Source organism: Syngnathus leptorhynchus, chromosome 19 (genome assembly GCF_054491065.1).
Source record: "Syngnathus leptorhynchus isolate UIUO chromosome 19, UIUO_Slep, whole genome shotgun sequence".
Lineage (NCBI taxonomy): Eukaryota > Metazoa > Chordata > Actinopteri > Syngnathiformes > Syngnathidae > Syngnathus > Syngnathus leptorhynchus.
In genome coordinates, this window is record NC_141213.1 from 2,459,483 (window position 1) to 2,477,393 (window position 17,911).

General features: G+C 44.3%; 1 long non-coding RNA gene across 2 annotated transcripts in view; it reads right to left on the bottom strand.

Moving 5' to 3' along the window:
* Window positions 1-10,509: 10,509 nt before the first annotated feature.
* Window positions 10,510-17,911, bottom strand: part of LOC147041619 (uncharacterized) — a 31,171-nt gene continuing 23,769 nt past the window's right edge. For both annotated transcript variants that reach the window (XR_015069125.1, XR_015069126.1), the window contains exons 4-5: window positions 11,740-11,881; window positions 10,510-10,654 (exon numbers count right to left, since the gene is read on the bottom strand). This is a non-coding gene — a long non-coding RNA (uncharacterized LOC147041619). The remainder of the gene's footprint in view (window positions 10,655-11,739; window positions 11,882-17,911) is intronic.

Genomic DNA, 17,911 nt, shown 5'->3' on the forward strand with positions numbered 1-17,911 from the left:
CCCGGCCCCGGACAAAGGTTAGAGACTCCATACCGACACTTTTCTAATATTTACAGTCAATACTTGATCGTGTACATAAAGTCGTCCTTTAAGTGCTGGCGTGAATGACTACATTGGACCTCTCTACGTGGAGATTTTTTTTTTTTTTTCCTCTGGAGGGGACCTGACAACTTTTTACCCCACTTTTGAGGGGGACCGAACCTGCAGCTTCCCCCTCTTTGAATTTTTGTTTTCTCTGTGGAATGTTACAATTCAGTCTGATGTTTATGTTTATTATGTTGCAGAGACACTGTGAAAATTATTCAATGTGTCTTTTTTGGGGAGGGGGGTAATTTATTCATGTCCAATGCACTTGCTGGTCTTTTTTTTTTTTCCATTTGTTATATTTTAATAGATCAGACGGTTGTCAGGTCGGGTTGAGTAGATAGACTCGAGTTATTCTATGAGCAGAGGGCCCGGCCCGTTTGTATGTATCTGAGTGTTGGGAAAAAAGATTTATTAAAATATTTTGAACAGCAGACAAGAGCCATATGTTCATTCCTTGCCTCAAGATAAAGTAAACAGGTTATTTAACATGTGGAATTTGTTTCTAAAAATTGATTCATTGATTTATTTGGCTTTAGAATATAACATTTTTAATTCTTCAAATTGTTTGGAAATGAAAAATATATTTTTTGCTGAGGGAAGGGGAAAAAGAGATCAGAAAAAAACTATTTAAGGACCACAGACAGAGAATTGATAACAGGGACGAAGTGTAAATGTGCTGATTTGAAAATGGTATTCTCGTGAATGTGGCATAATTGTGTTAACAAAAAGGGGCTTTGTGTTTATGATGAGCACTTTGGACATGAGGGCCCACCGCTGTGTCCCACTTCATCCCATCACGCTCCCTCATCTTCCTTTAGGAAAACAAGATTTTTTTTTTTCTAACTACAAAACAACACACATTCTTACGCAAACGTAAAAAAAATAATAATAAAAAATAGACGTTTTGAAATGACAGAAGTGTTTAATAACCCGTAGCAATATTCATATTAGCCTGGAAGAGACGATTGATTCCCTGGGGGAGAGAGATGGAGCCATATGTGTGAATTTGTGTGTGCGCTTGTGTATTACTTCATTCGCATAAATGCATTTTTGTATGTGTGTGTGTGTTGTTAGCAGATTCCGCTTGGCCCTGAACAAGCAGGAAGGCCTGAAAACAAGGCAGAGGTTTTATTCCTAAGAAAAAAAAAGGCACAATTCATATGATTGTAAGAAAAATAATACTAGACTTTAACGCGGTAAAATAAAACTTAATTTTTTTTTTTTTTTACAAATACTTTTAAGCAAAACTGACATGGACATGTTTTGAAAAACAAGCCTTATAAAACAAAGGCCAATATCCAACATAAGTGCCCGAGACCTAGTGCGTAAACATTTTATCTGAAGGATGAATAAAGTCACAATATTATGAGAAAAATTGCAGATTTCCCAGATTGAAGTCGTTTGGTTCATTACAAGATTTTTTTTTTGTTACGATATAATTTACATCCAGTTTTATTGAAGTTATTTTTTAAAAACTTTAAGGTTTAGTACAAAACTATTCACTTCTTTTTTTCCCCCTTCTTTCAAGCAGCACACATTTTATACTGCTGTGTTTGTATTAACGAAACAAACAAAAGAACCACAAATTTGATTAAATTATGATTACATTACAAAAATGTTTGTTGGCCTGATAATAAAACACAACACAAGTTACCCGAACTAAGCGCTTTTTTTTTTTAATACCCACCATAAAAATGTCCAATTTACGATATCCTATTGGTAAAGGCAAAAATGCTGATAAAGTCCAAATCTACACAAGCGCATGAAATTGAAACATCCTATCAGTGATGAGGGACATTCCGGCTGCATGGCAGCTAGGAAAATAGCAATCCAAAGATATATGATGAACAGAAATATGTGATGGCATGGTTCAGGCGCCAAATCAGTCACGCTGAGCGCTAAATCATCGCATGACAACAAAGTGATAGCGCTACATTGTGTTGCCTCATAAAAACACAAGTCAATACATGTTGCTTGGGTTCAATACGCGGCCGTCTTTTGATTGGGTATTCATATTTCCGCTTGACACTTCTATAGCTTCTACTATCATGTGAACAAGATGTCAGGAAAAGCCTACTGGATCAGCAGAACTTTTTTTTTAGACTTCTAAATGGCTGCTTAAATCCCTCCCATCAGGAATAACAGGCACTTCATGAGGGGTGTGTAGACTTTTGATACGCATTTTCTTTTCTATCATACTATTTTTGTGACACAGATGGGCCTTTAATTAGCAACATTTCGTTAACTTTAGGCGGCTCGCTTTAGCGTGGCCACCATTTATGTGCCCGTTCGAGACAATTGATGTAGTGATCAGTCCAAATGTGTTTTCATAATGAGCGACTAATTTATTAATATGTGAGGTCAGGTAAACATATGGTGTTTATCTCGGTGGGGGGGGGGTTACGATAATGCTTCGTGGGAAATACAATTGTTGGGTAACATGTCAGAATATTCCATCTGCAGCCATATTAATCAGATTAAAATCCCCTAATCCCCTCCTCCTTGTTTACTCTTTGTACCGTAATCGGATGTGCTTTTATTGCGGCGGGATTAAAACGGGTCATAGCAGCGGAGTGCAGTTGTTTGTGAGGTCAAAACAACACGTTGGCGAGGAGGGGGGGAAAACAAAAACACCATAAAAAGTTGCTTAGCTCGATTATGTACAGGAGCATGAGTAGGGAGGATGGGGGAAGGGGGAGAGGGGGGCGGGGCATGCGTGTCACATTGCCTGATCAATATGCAGATGGCGACCTGCTCAGAGTTCATTAATGCTGAAGCGAGGTGGATTTCATCTCCTGTCTGTGATGTTCATTAACTCCAACCTCCGCGTTGAAATAAAGACACGATGATGACACAATAACAGTGGGACGTGCTCACACACACACACACACACGCACACACACACACACACGGCCTGACCAATAGCGAGCAGAGAGCCGCAACCCATTCGAGGCCGTGCGATGTTATGACGCCGACGGGGTCTTGTTTACATGTTCAAAAGTGCTCATCAACTGATCGCCTGACACGTTTTTGATTAGAATGTAATCTCCAGATTAAGACAAGACGTTACGGACAAGGTCGATAACGCTGTGAAAGGACGAATAAAAAAAAAAAAGACAAGTGCTCATAGAACACTAGACCCATTTTGGTCATTCTTTGTTTATGTATGGTAATGGAACGTGTTAAACTGTATTTAGCTATGAAACAATAATTAGCTTGATCTTCTAGCATCTCCTGCAAGATCAAAATGGATTCATACTCATCTTTACAGATGCCACCATCAAGCTGTAAAATATTTCTTTCGGCATTTTACAAAAATCAATCGCAGTTTTGTTTCAATTTGACCTGAACGTGGTGCTTTGGTTTCGTGTATCCTAGCTTAGTTGGCTAGCGGCGGCTCCGTTGTAGCGTCGTGGTCGCGGGGCTTTAACAGCCATGAATGCCAAGCACGGGAGAAGGCGGGCCAGGCCAAGCGGAACCGCGGCGGCCCCATGTCCTTGGCTGCTCGTCGGCCTTCACCTCGCACCCCACCCCGCGCACCCCGCACGGTGAATTTTATGGCTAATTTCCGGCAATTTATCCTGGCACTTTTCCGAAGAGACATTCCTGCGGGAATAATGTGCATAATTTGCATAAATCATTCTGATAGAACGGCGTGCATGGCTCCACCCCTCCTCCGCGTACACACTCCTTGTCTGATGCGCCGGCATTTACTTTGTAATCAAAACTGACTCCAATGCACGGCAGTGGGAGGGTCACGGTTTTGACGAGTAATTATAATGAATGCAGAGTTTTTTAGACAAAACAATGACTCTATCTGCTCCAAAAATGGAGGGAGGGGGTCAAAAAAAAAATCAACAACCTGATATCGGTGCCAGGTATTTTTCTACAACCAGGAAGTAAATCTGTGTGAATGGGTATCTTTTGCTATTATTTCCGATGCAATGTTTAATTACGATTCGTTATTAGTGTGTTTATTTTATTTGATATTTTGTTTTCAGCAATATCGTCGCTGACAAGTGGACAGCTGTCGGACGGGTGGACGTTAATCACAATAATACAGGGCGGGCTAATCAAGACTCGGTGATGGCGCGTTAAATGACACGCCCCGACGTACGCGGCTGAACCAGTCGCTCGTGGAGGGATTCACGCGAGAGCCCCCCCCCCCGTCGGAGAGGGCAGGCGATGATGATGATGAGGCGGGTGCACAGCCATCCAGACAATAATTACTCTTTGACTGCGCTCGCATTAGGAGTCAGTCAAAGCAGATTAATTTCGACTGATAGCATTGGTACCTCCTAAATGCAGATTCTCCTAATAAGAGTGAAATTGCAGAGAGCGGCCCGCCACTTTGTTGGCCTTACGCGAAGAGACAAGGTCTTATTCTTTTGCATAAATCACAGCGCACTCCGTGATACCCCGTTGTCGCCTCCGGAATAGCGCCGGCGACATTAACGCGTCTCGTCTGATGCCGTCGCCGGCCGGGGCCCTCTCTTGTTAAATACCAAGAGACCCCGAGAATTAGCCCGAGCGTAGAGGACGGCATCTGTTTGTGTGCTTGTGCCGAGCAAACAAGGCAATTTGCAGCACGCTGAGGGAGCGGCTAATAAACGCTAACGTACCCACCCCCCGTCTTGCTACACCTGCCGTGCGCGTTTGTTAGCACGCTAATGCTAGTGGATTTCCATTACAGATGTTTGTTTTGGAATTGACCAGCAGCAGTGTTGTTGAGACTATCGGCGGGTTAGCTAAGTTTACTTTTGTTTTCTGTATTTTGTTTAAACCATCAAAAGACCTGTTATGAATTACAAATTGTACTAACTAGCGAGGGAGGAGAATGACAACTAAAAGTGATGGAGATTATTTCATGGCGTAGCATAAAAAATGTTCCATGTTCATCTTTAAAGAAACCTACGGGCCATTGTTGCCTTGCCTGCAAACAGCAGCTCACTATGATCTACTAGCCAAAGTGACACCCAGCAACAACGCTCAGCAGACCAAACACAAAATGGCCGCCCGGTGCCAAAGCCCATCTTGGCTTTCACTTCATATCACACCAAAGCTCCTGGCTGGGAGCCTTTCCAGTGAATCCACAGATTAAAAAACCCCCAAAACAAAAACCACAAAGGTGTTATTCAACTTTTCTTGATTGTATTACCCTCATCTAGGACTATGAATCGTGGGTAATTTACTGGTCAGCGCTTTCAAGGTCACGTAGTTGGCAGAGCGAGAGACGCGCCCCGACTTGTGTCATCTTTTCGAGCCTGGCAGCCAAAGAAGATGATGGAATCAAATAATGAGAGTGCAAAAGGCGGAGATGAGCACGACTTAGCGGCTTGATGAGGCTAATTAAAACATGCCAGGACGTGGGGGGGGGGGGCCCGCCAAGGATCAGCGGGTGCTAATGGGTACCCCATAGGCCCGTCGATTTTACATCGTAATGATGATGTCATGGAAACGTAGCGGCCATTGGAGAAACCCAAGAAAAGATTGGCTGTGTCAGCAAATTGAAATTGGGCCCAATTCAATTACACTAAAGACTTTTTGCACAATAAAAACATTTTATTATTGGACGATTAACGGGACAGCTCTGCGGTTGAAGGTCACATTAGCTATGATGCGATTGGCTAACGTTCTTTAATGAGAAACCAGACTGCTTCTGATTTCCGATGCTCACGAGATGTTCAGTCATGGCCTCTAGGGTGCATTTATTAAATCTCTTGCAACATTAGGATTATATAAAAAAAAAATAACGTATGAAATATTTTACCATAAATTGTGTTTACATTGTTTTGGACATGAGTGAACTTCTAAAACATACATTTCTCAATTTCTCAAAACAAAGGGCCGCAATGTTAGCATAATTAGCACAATAAACATCAGCTAGCATAGAATGCTAACAAATGCTAACATCTTACATCACAAGACATTTTTTAGCAACAATTTCACTCCCCATCACATGAATTTACTTTCACGTCCTTCCGTCTGCCAGCTAGCGTAAGCGGCACTGACAATTTGTGTGTTTAACCGAGCTTCAGTTCCAACATCCAACCTGCCTTATGGTGCAGAAAAAAAAGCCACGGTGTGGATATGACAACGCTGATCGGCTATAAAAGCACTTAACGACCCCGTCGCTCACCTCCCCGACTGTCGCTTACGGCTCTACTTAACACTTCGTCACCTCCTCAAGCCGCTAGACAAATGCCATCTCTTGGAGACGCTGCCGCTTGAGGATCAACCAGTCACGAAATTGAGAGACTTCTTTTATGTAAAAAAAATAAAATAAAAAATAAATTATATTAGCAATATTATGACTTTTTCTTTTAAATTATTCAAGTAACAATGCAAATATTTTACCTTTATAAAATTGACTTTACTCAAAAAATTGGAAACATTCCGCATTATGACATTTCACAAATAAAATGTAATTAATTTTAGTATGATTAAATTGAACCCAAAAAAGTAATAATTCCTGATTTCCTTAAACTTTACTCTCCTATCAATAATTATTCATTTTTACTAAGACTGGTGGGCAAATAAATTCTCCAAAAAATATTTATTGTTGGAAGACGACAACTTTGTTTTTCTGTCAAATGCCCAATTCTGCGACGGTGAGATGAAAATGTGCAGTACGAAGTGGCAACAACGGGAAATTTAGTCCGCCGCTCACTGCGGGTTTGTTTGATCTGTCACATTTTTAATGACCTTTCCGGAGGCGACCCCCCCGAATTTGCATGCTGGCGTAATGAAAAAATGTAGGAGCTGAGCATATTTCAGCAGGCCTGTCAAACTCACTCCCGCCCCTCGCCAGAGCCTTCGGGAACTTCATTCCAGCCGACGTCCGTTCTCGAGGCCGAGTGGGACAAAAACAGTGTTTGGACGCATTTACAGTAAGGTTTTGTTTTTTTTGCCTTGAAAGCAAAGTTTATATATATATATATATATATATATATATATATATATATATATATATATATATATATATTTTTTTTTTTATAAGGGGCATGCATGACGGACATCTTTTCTCCTTGAACAAATCCGGCCCATCTAGCTTGTTCCCATTTTTTCTTTGACTATGAACCTGTTTTGCGAGCTTGTTAGGAAGATTTGGTGGGCCCACTGACAGTGACGTGAGCTGGGCCTTGGCAGAGGTGACAAGTGGGACGCGCGAGTCTGCTGCACCACCACGCGAGAGCAATTAGAGACGCGGCTTCCCCAGACAGGTTTGGACTCGGCTATGCGTCGGACAGATACGTGGACTCCCAAGTCGTTATTGACATGACACGCGTGTCCGGCGCGGCCTCTCGGAGTGACAATCAAGGGGTCGTGGCAGTAATCAGCGAAATAAAGCGCACGAGTCAGCACATCACAACGGATTTGCAGAGTGAAGTGATTTAACAAAAAAAAAAGAAGTTACTGTAAGGCACCAGAGCGCACTGGCTAATTAGCAGTGGCACTATAACTAATTTTTACAGCTAAACATAATGAGTTCAGTCTATTAATTAATATAATCACCCATTACGGCGTTGGCCCGATTTCACGCGCCGTGTTACAAATTTGTTTCTAGGGACGATTTCTGTGCTAACGATGTTGTAATTAAAAGGATGGAAGGCTGGCGCTGTTCTCGCTGTCTTTTTGTCCCGTCCAAAGTAAACCACTCAATCGACTTGAAATCGATTCTGAAAGTGCCAGAATGATGGCGTCATGATCGCCAATTCATCAAATAATTATCAGGCTCGCGCATTAATAGAGAAACATTATTTGCGTCGTCAACTGTCTTGTCAGTTTTCGAAGACAGTCCGGGTTCTCGAGGGACCGTCGGAGGAGCGCGCTAAACACGGCGGGCCCTGCTCCCCCGGCTGTGAAGGTGACACGGCGACGCTACACACAGAACAAGCCCTTTTGATTAATCACGGGATATTTACTAGCTCACATCCAATCAAGGGCCTCCGGATCACCGGGGTTGGAAATTACACAGCAGAGTTAACCTGTCACCTGCCAGCGCTATAAGCACACTCTCGACTTTAAACACACACACACACATGGGTTCCGAAGTGATTGTTTTATTTCCTGCAGAAACAACATAACTGCAGTCGTGTCGTTTGATATAAAACCCTATGGCAGAGAGGGGGGGGACGAGCCATTTATCTCAAGGTGCTGCTCGTAATGGGATATACGCCAAGTTAACAACTGTACATTTGCCGCAGAGGACAAACTGTGCTCGATAAAGCACACGTTAGCATAAGCCAGCTTTTTTTGTAGGGTGTCGTTGAAATTTAAAATAGAAATATATTTTTGTTGATGAATCCGTTTGTCCAAAATGACTTTCATTTGATCAAAAATGAAGAAAAAGATACAATTCTTGGCCAAAGTTGAGCTGTCTATAAATGCTACAAAGATAAACGTTCAGAGAACAAGAAATGATCGGAAGCAGTCAAGGCCATAGCGTGTGATCAAAATATGACTTTTCCTTCCCAAAAAAAAAAAAGACTGTTCTTATAAGATTAAAAGTCAAAACAAGATAAAAAACGAAATTGAAATGAACATAGTATTCCGACCCCGGTCCAGATGATGTCAAACAGCGCGTGACACCACTCGCGACGTAACCTTTGGGCTGATCCGCATGCTGTCCTTCACGGTTAGCGCTCCTACGCCAGGCGGGAAAAGGCAACCTTGCTGTGTTTGCTCACGATGCTAAATGTCACTCCACGGGGAGGCCCGTCTCATTTCAAAACAATTTCAACATTTTCTAACGTGCCGCCCAAATCGATGTATGACTCCTTCGACAAAGCGATAAAGGGTAGCCACGCGGGTGGAGGCGGGGAGGGCGACGACGAGGCTAGATAAAACACTTTTGTTAGCTTCCGCGCGATAGATCACTTAGCGCCAACGCGCGGTATCTCTGGACAAATAGTCTATTAGACGGGAGCGCTTTTGTCAGTGGCGCCTTCGTTCTGATATTTCCTGGGAGTGACGAGTCGTATTAGCCGCCAGGAGGGAGAGTAATTTCCGTGTCACATCGCTTTAGCCCGACCCCCGCTGACAATCGCAAAGACGAGGGCGCGCTTACTAAACTTAATCACATTTGCCTTTTTAATGGCATCACTCCACCATGTTGGCCGGGGACTTCGCACTCACTCGGTATTGTGTGAACGCAAAATGACTCGTCTTCAATAGCGACCTAAAACTGAGCTGATTTCAAAAGAATGAGACATTGCGAAAAATAACACAAGAGCTCATTTACATTTCTAAATAACGTGCTATTTTTGATGACAGGAAAAAGACAAACTGAAGGAAAAATGGAAGTGAAGGATCCGACATCAAATATTCAGAGCGACTTGCAGTTCTGCGAGTGGGCAACAAAACACTTGTGGTAAAACACGAATGTTCCGAGGACATTCTGTCAGATTCGGCTCTTTTGTACAGATTTCATCACTGGGCCGACATGGCGTAATGCGTTCAAACATTTTGACACGGCACGCGGCGCGCCGAGAGCCCCTCCGCTTGTGAATAATGAATGGGCAGTATGCTCCGAACAGCTGTCTCACCTACCGCCTCTCTACCGCCGTCGCTCCAGCTTGTTATCACGACATCACCTGGCCAATCGGCGGCCGCTCGGCGTCTTAATGAGGCCGGCCGCCTTCGGCCAAAAGGAAAGAAATGACGCTTTGGGCTATCCTCACGTTCTTTGAGCCGCGCTTCATATTTAATTCAGAGCTTGTGTATTTCTTTATGATTGCAACATCTGTTTGGTTCCACTCTCAGCTGCCACTCTGTTCAATAATTCCTGCCCCCGCGACTCAAACTTCACTGGCACACACTAGGACAACGAGCCACTCGCAAGCGGCATCAAGAAAGAAAGGCCTCATTGTTGTTCTTTCACAAAGCCAAACACAAGACTACATTTCCTCCAAAACAACAATTCATCAAACATAAGTTACTCAGTGCTAGGGCTGTCACTATTGAATATTTTTATCAGCTATTCATCTATTGATTATTCGATTAATTGAATAAATTTTATTTGCATTAGTGTATTCATTTTTTTTTTTTTACTCTATTATCTATCAGAGGAGTTTTTACATGGTGGCAAGTGTGCGGACTCAAGTTTGAATGTGAATCTGGAACACCTAGTTAAGGGGGTATGCACACTTTCGCAACCTCATCAGTTTTTTTTCCTTTCAATTGAGTTGTTCACATTACAGGTCACAATGGTGGAAAATGTTTTGTGACATTTGTACAAGGGTGTGTAGACTATTTATATTTTTATGCCCGCTAGAAATATTCATGGCGCAAATGGATGAGACGTGTTTTGTGAGGTTTTATGAGGTTTGTGTCCGTTGTCACGGATGTAGATGGCGGCGGGGGTCTACCAACAGATGCTACCCACTGACCTAAGAGAGCACGGTGGAGGGGGCCAGATGTTCAGATGACCTCGCCACGTCGGGACCAGCTGATGCGGCCGTGACGCCGATGGACCCTGGCAGGGGAAAGCGATCCGGTGGCGCCGCAGTTTCTCGCTTTGCCCCCTTTGCGTTTTGGTCTTCTGCCCTACCGCAGCAGGGGCATCCTGGAAGGCAAAAAAAAAAAAAGAAGACAGGATAGTGAGAAACATGTAAAGAAAAAAAAAAAAAAAGAAATGCAAGTGTGAAGGGAAAAGAAGGACAGCAGCGGGGAAGGCGGGTCGAAGTGGTCAGTGGCGGTTGTCACAGATGTTGAGTTCAGCACAAAACATTGCCAGCAGCCATCACGTCAAAGCCAAGTGAGCCGAACGAGCGGGGACAACTTGGGCCCCTGTCGCCTTCCATCCCGTTCAAATTTTAACAGCTGTTTCTTGAACGAACACAGATGCAAAAATAATGAGAATAATACTGACTTACAGGTCCGGCTAAAACGTAAACATGCGCGACCTGTAGGAAACAATTTTCAAAGACCGTTTCATATCGGTATGTCCATTCGCTTTCAATTATTTCTAGACAATTAAAAACACAACAAAATGACAAAGAGTTTCCTATGACAGAAAAAAAAAAAGCTAAACACTGAGAGAGCTGTGATGTTGCGATCTAAAAGTGTCCCATCATATCCCGGGGGCTTTTTTTTTGGCAAAGGGCACCTCTGCCTCAACCTCAATCAGGGCGCGATTGTGTGAACATTTCCTGACCGACGTCGTCTCTCCACAGGCTTTCCAGAAAGGTGTCTCATCCGGGGAAACGCGGACACATGAACCCTGTGTCTGCCACCGTTCTCCACTACATAATATAAATTTGTATTTAGTTACAATATTAAACTATTTAAAACATGCTTCAGCCTCTCAATCCGCTATCTTTATGCTAATGCTAATTTGCATCTATGTTTAAACAGAACAGTCCGGTAGCACAACCATAATCATATATTCTTTATCCTCCCTGAAGAGATTAGATGAGCTGAAGAGGGCTTAAAACACCCAATGAACCGTTGTTTGTCTTATACTGCCCCCTAGTGGCTAAGGCAAGGATAAAAACGTACTTTTATTTTTTTTAAACTACATTTTATTATGTGTTCGCTCGATATACTGTACGTCTATGGCGATTCCGTTCAAAGGCAGGGCTGTTGTTTGGCCTGTCTTCACACGGATCACTAATACCACACATGCTCGTGTTTGTACATTTCACTCACATTACCCGGAGAAAGACTGCCAACTTGTCTAAGATGGCCGTCCAGCACCTGTCACAAAGGCTGAGTGTCACCCGCGTCACGGGGTGTCGTGAAATGACAGCGCCCAAAGTCTTCAGAGGTGGTGCCTCAGGAAGGGGAAAACCTAGAAAAAAAATGTAACCACACACAAAAATATTTTTTTTTACACTCTCAAATGTATCACTGCAACATTAAAGAACAAGGAAGTGGTCCGTTTTACGGCGGGGGAGCGGGAGGGAGGGGAGAGGGGGGGGGAGGGAAGGTAAATGATGCCGGGTGCCTTTCCAAGACAAATGATGACAATGAAAAGCACCTTGTCAGCCATTGTCCATTTGGATTAATGGAAGCACGGTCACGATTGGAGGGGGGGGGGGGGGACGTTGGACAAAGGAAGAAAGAAGGATTGTGTTGGGGAAAGACGAGCGACAAATATGGAGCTAATAGAACGCAGATACAAATGTCGTGCCTCAATTTCTTGCCATCAAATAAAATCCTCACCTCAAATCAAAACAATTATTCAATCAAAATGTAAGTATTCAACTCACAATAATAATTCACAAAGATAACAAAATAAAGTTATGGCTGTTGTCTTTTGTGGGCGCAAAAAGTAGAATTCAAAATTGGATATTTCGTGATCTTCAGTAAAAACATGCCGGTGCTGAAATACATCAAATTCAGTCTTCAACGTCAAACAGAAGAGTGCCACCACCTAGTGGTAGAGAGTGAAATTACACTCAAATCAAATTATTAAACTGCAAAATAATGTACGGGGTTTATTATAGTCGGATTGGAAAAAATTACGAGGCAAGCCCAAACAAGCCAGCGCAAGTGTGGGCGAGATACAAAGACTTGCACGGCCATGACAAACATCAGATGCTCCGGGCTAAAACAAACAAGCAAAACAAAAAAAACAAAAAATAGATATCAGGCAACCAAAATCTTGTTTGTGTCCCTAGGCTAGTCGTTGCGGGCCACTTGTGATGTCGGCACTAGCTGGTGTAACGCAACCAGCCAAGCATTAGCATTGGCCCTCCAGTTAGGAGAGGCTCTTTGGATCCTGTCAGCCAAACTTACCGTACACTACCGCACACACACAAGCAGTTTGTTTGTTCCGGCAATTTCAGCCTGCTTTTAAACGCATCGCACGAGGGTGCAGCGGTTAAAATTGAATATCATGAAAACACGTATAATAACTCAGAACCATCATCAAATGACTGTCAAATGAAATTTAAAAAAAAGTCAAATTGAAGCGAAAAGGGAAAAATAAAACATGTCTTCATTTCGAGTTGGGGTGAAAAAAAAATTACAAAAAATTTCCACCCGCCGGCTCGGGTAGGTAAACCTGTAAGTCTTCCCCCCCCACCCCCCCCCCGCCGCCATTTAGCAAGCACACAAAGTTCAACAACTGTGAAGAAGGAACTATTAAAGGAGGACACACAAAGCAGTGACCTTGACTGACAAGAGCTCTTCACGGCGGTCATAAACAGCAGCGGGAAGGCTGATAAGTGCTCACCGGCGCGGCAAGTAACGACCTATCCGTCACCAGAGCTTGGCCCGTGTGAGCTAGTAGAAATTGAACATACATAATGTCCAGCAATAACAGTGCCGCTCTCACATTCTAATGTATTATCATTATTCTGGAGGGGGGTGAGTCTACCGGGTGAGTCTACCCCCCCACACCCTTTGCCCTATGGGTAAACGCCTCCAGCCGTGATAATTTCATTCTAATCTTTGTTCCATATTATAATTTTCATGGTCAGAAATACGGCAGAGGGAAGCGACGCCACATTTCGATCAAGAGCTAAACAGAACGCGGGGCCCATAACGGCGGATTTTTATGTGACGGCATAACCGCCCGTCGCCGGCGCGCCGGTCAATTGATGATAAGGAACGAGGGGCGCGTCGTAAATCCACCTGTGATGGCCCTTTTCAAACATCGTTACGGCGGCGGCGGCGGCGGGCCTCCGATAGGACGAGCCCTGTATCCATATGGAGGGCTGCTTAACGATGAAAATTCAATGCAATAGATCCCGAAAAAATGATATGCAGATTATAGAGTGGAATTATCGCAAGACTGGCGCGTGCCTTATCTATCTGGGAAGTTACATCTGCATCTTTGGAGCACGTAAAATGCCCCAAGGACCTTCTGCTACCAAGATATGGTATTAAATATTACAATAATGATAAATACAACTCCTTTGTGTTTTACTATGTCGCAGTGAGGCTGACCTTTGAAAAACAACATGTCCAAATAGTGCATAAAAAGTGGCTTCAAGGTGTTTCATGTATTTCTGACATCAAATTAAACCATGCGACAAAGAGAAACAAACCGCATATTCAAAACAACAACGCAGCGGTTTAGTCCGCTAGCTTAATGCTAACACATCATCGGGAACATTGGCATATAAGCCTTCACAATGTAAAAGAGCTATTTTTTTACCTTATCAAAACACACAATATGGTAGAATCAACCGCTAGATTTTGTTTTTTAAGGAGCATAATGTGTATTAAAAAAAAAGGTTTACAAGCCCAAAAAAAACCTCATGTCAGAAAATGTCAGTCAACCCAGAAAGCTACGTACGCAAGTACCCGTGTGAGAGTAATCATGTAACACCCTTAATTAACAGGGAAGTGTCTGAGGCCTCCCACGCACAAACTGCATCACGCTCACAGTCGGCGCCCCCGACAAGTCTCGCGCGCGACAACTGCGCCGCTAACTGTATTACGTACGCTCACGTTGCTTCTGTTAGGCTCCGTCACTTTTATTCTTTTGGTTTTGGAAAATGTTAATTCCTTTGTTAGCTTTTTAGATAAGCGCATAGGTAGTCCGTTTTTGTTTCTTTGCTATTAAGACTTATTATTTGACAGAGTCCGCTAGCTTAATGCTAATCGTTAGCAGTTACACGCTTGCTCTTCCAGGTATCCACGCAAATCAAGAGGTGGTGTTGGGGTTTGCATGATTGGTAGGAGGGAAAAAAAAAAAGAAAAATGCCTCAGAAGCTGGGCGACACTAATCTCCCTTGTGGAGGTCAAATCTAACATGGCAGGTTAGTGTCTGTGGAGATTGACAGCCTGGAGAAATTGGGCTGCCAGGCAGGCACAACACACAGTGACAGTAAACACCTCCCAGGAAAAAAAAAGGCTGGTTACCAAGCCTTATAGAGCGACTGTCAGAGGGCGCCCGTCGTCAGCGCCGCCGCCGACCCTCGCGCTGACACTCTCTGTCAAGCTACCTCCATCACTGCCAAGCGCGCACACGCGCAAACGCGTAAACAGATCACATAGCTACACGTCTTTATCTGAAGCATTGCAGGCCAGGCTTTTATTGGCAGATGACCTCAAAGCATCCTCATATATGTCAGCCTTACAGATATACTGCGCAGGATACGCAGCTCCTCTTGGCTTCTCGGTACGGCAAGAATATTAGTCGTTCTTTGCAGAGGATAAATACGATATGCCTTTGAGGATTGTTATGTGTTGTTGATGTGTATTGGAGAAGCGTTTGAGTTGATATTTAAAAGGTAACAAAGCTGATGCTAATTGTTAACCTGCGGGGGTTAGCATTGTATGTTAGCATTCGGTTAGCTTTTACGGTTAATACATACAATCGCAACAATTTATCGATGGAGCCAAAACATCCATGCTACCATTCTATAAAGATGGCTTTCGCTAATGAACAACTGGACATTTATTTTTGTCATTTTTGATCGCGTCTGTTGGATGCGGAGCGCTAATTGCGTGAAATATGCTATCTCGCAGGCTGGCGCTGCCTGCCGTTCAACAAACAAAGGCTGACAGATCATGCCCTCAACCAAGTGACCCCGCTGTGAGCATATGCACTAATGCAAGGTCACACTGGAGACTGGCCACATGACGAGACGACGGCCAACCAATTTGCCTCGCAAGCTACGCGCACACACACACACACACACGCACACACACACGCACGCACACACAGGGCAACAACATACTCCAGCTTCCTTCCACATCCAAAAAACACATTGGAAAAAAAACTTCTTCTGTCTTAAGTAATTAGAGGTAGAGCAAGGGTTGGTTTAACCAAAAACGCCGCTATCTCACCCAAAAGCAGAGAAAATATTTTTTGTGACAAGAAAACAGTGTATTGGACGCCAATTGCATTTTTTCCCATTTAGTCAGCGGCGGTCTCGAAGCAAGACCCCCCGTAGCCCGACGCCACGGCCCCTCATCCCCTGGTTGCCCTTTGCCGTGCGCCCACCTCACCTCCAGAGCTGTCAGTGACCTGTCAGAAGCAATCACCGGACAGCGTGCTGTCTGCCAGCCAGCCGCGTCCCCGTTTGGACAGCGTGACATCACGTTTCTGGTGCTAAGTGTCAAGGACCATATGAAAACAGATGTCCTCATTACTGGCTTGCCGGCCCGCCCGCGTTTTAAACACACGACACTACGAGGGATTAACAGGGATTAACTTTCATGATGTTTCTGTGACTTTGCTATGAGAATCCATGTACGGCCCCCCCCCCGCAGGGAACAGAGCGCTGGTCGACAAAAAAGGAAATAAATAATAATGACTGGCAAATTAGCTCGCTAACAGTGCACTAAAAAAAGAGCGACAACGGTGACTCGGGAGGGTCGCTTGAGACGCGGCGCGCCAAAAGTCACGTTATCGAATGGGACACATCGCCGCTTGTCTGACTGACTTAATCTGTTTGATTGAACAACGGGACGCCTTCGGCTTCACAAGTCCTTCAAAGGCCGGCGCATTCTGAAAGTGTGAAAAAAAAAAAAAAACCAGTAGAGTGGGTGGAAGAGAAAGAGAAATCTCAACCAGTCATCCCCAACCCTCATTCAGGGACACAATAATATAGCTGCCATCATTTAGTCAATTAAATGAAATAAAAATGAAATAAAATTTCTAGACTTACATTGTCAAATTGTCCAATATCGATTTTGGTGTTAGCAATTAAGCGCAGTTAGGATTTTCTAGCATGGGCTAACGATAACGGCGCGATTCAACGTGGCGCACGCGGAGGAGCCACCTGTTAAATGACCTCACTTTTCGCACGCGCCGTTGAGCAATCCGCCGAGGTGTTTACGACACCGTGCGCCCTTTTCATCTCGTTCATTTAAATAATCATTTCCTTATGGACATTTAGCGTCAACGTTGGATTGTTTTATCACCCCCGTCGGCGATTTAAGCGGCCCCGTTCGGACCCCCCTCGACAAAGACACAGGAGGCGGGAGGATCTGTCAACTGTCAGCGTCATCGATCGGGGGCACAAGAGGCCGATGATGAGGAGGCGGAGGTCTCGTTGGGTGTGATAAAGAGGCGAGGAGTCCAAGGAGTCGCTTTCCACAAAGCCTCAAAGAGCATTAGCATTCATTTGGCTGCCATTGTGGCACATTTGAATTTGATTCGGATCTCCATATGCTCGTGCCCCACCCCGAAAGCTGCGACGTTGACGCTTGGCCTCACTTGGCCCGTTAACCACTCCAAAGAAAAGGGCCCATTCTGTCACCGCACGGCCTTTTGTGAGCCGCTCGGGTTTCCAGACAAAAGTGGGAGATCATGAATGAGTGCTCGGCAGTCCATTGAAGGGGCAATGTGCGAGCGAGATCGACATCTGATCACAATCGTGGAAGTAGGATTCAAATATTTCTGCAAATAAAGTTGCCATCAAATGCCAGCTTCTGTGAGGAAAGGGGCTTGAATGTGCATTGGACCACAGAGCAAGCTGGAGGACACCCCTCAGATGGTCATACCTCTTCGGGGTGGGGGTGGGCAACTGCTTGGACAACTCTCTCCCTCCAAGTATCCAAATCTCTCCAGCTCAGTCTCCAGGTCTCCCCTCGGTGACAAAGTCGTCCACATCAGAGAGCCGTCAAGTCTAACAAGAGCTGACTGGTGACACGCAGTTTGGGGAAGGGGGGGGGGGGGCAAGGGGCGGGGGTGCCTGCCTACCCCGCGGCTATGCAAAAAAAAAAACACAAAAAACGCCACGCTCCGCCTGTCGTGTGAGAGGACACAACTGCTTCCTGCTAGGCACGGCTTTAACACCATAAGCTCGACCAGCCCCGCAGCACGCGTTGCATTGCACTTGTAAAAAGCGTCGACAATAACGTAAGTCAATTTAATCGCACCCAAATGTAGTTAGCATAAGGAGCAATCTGTTTT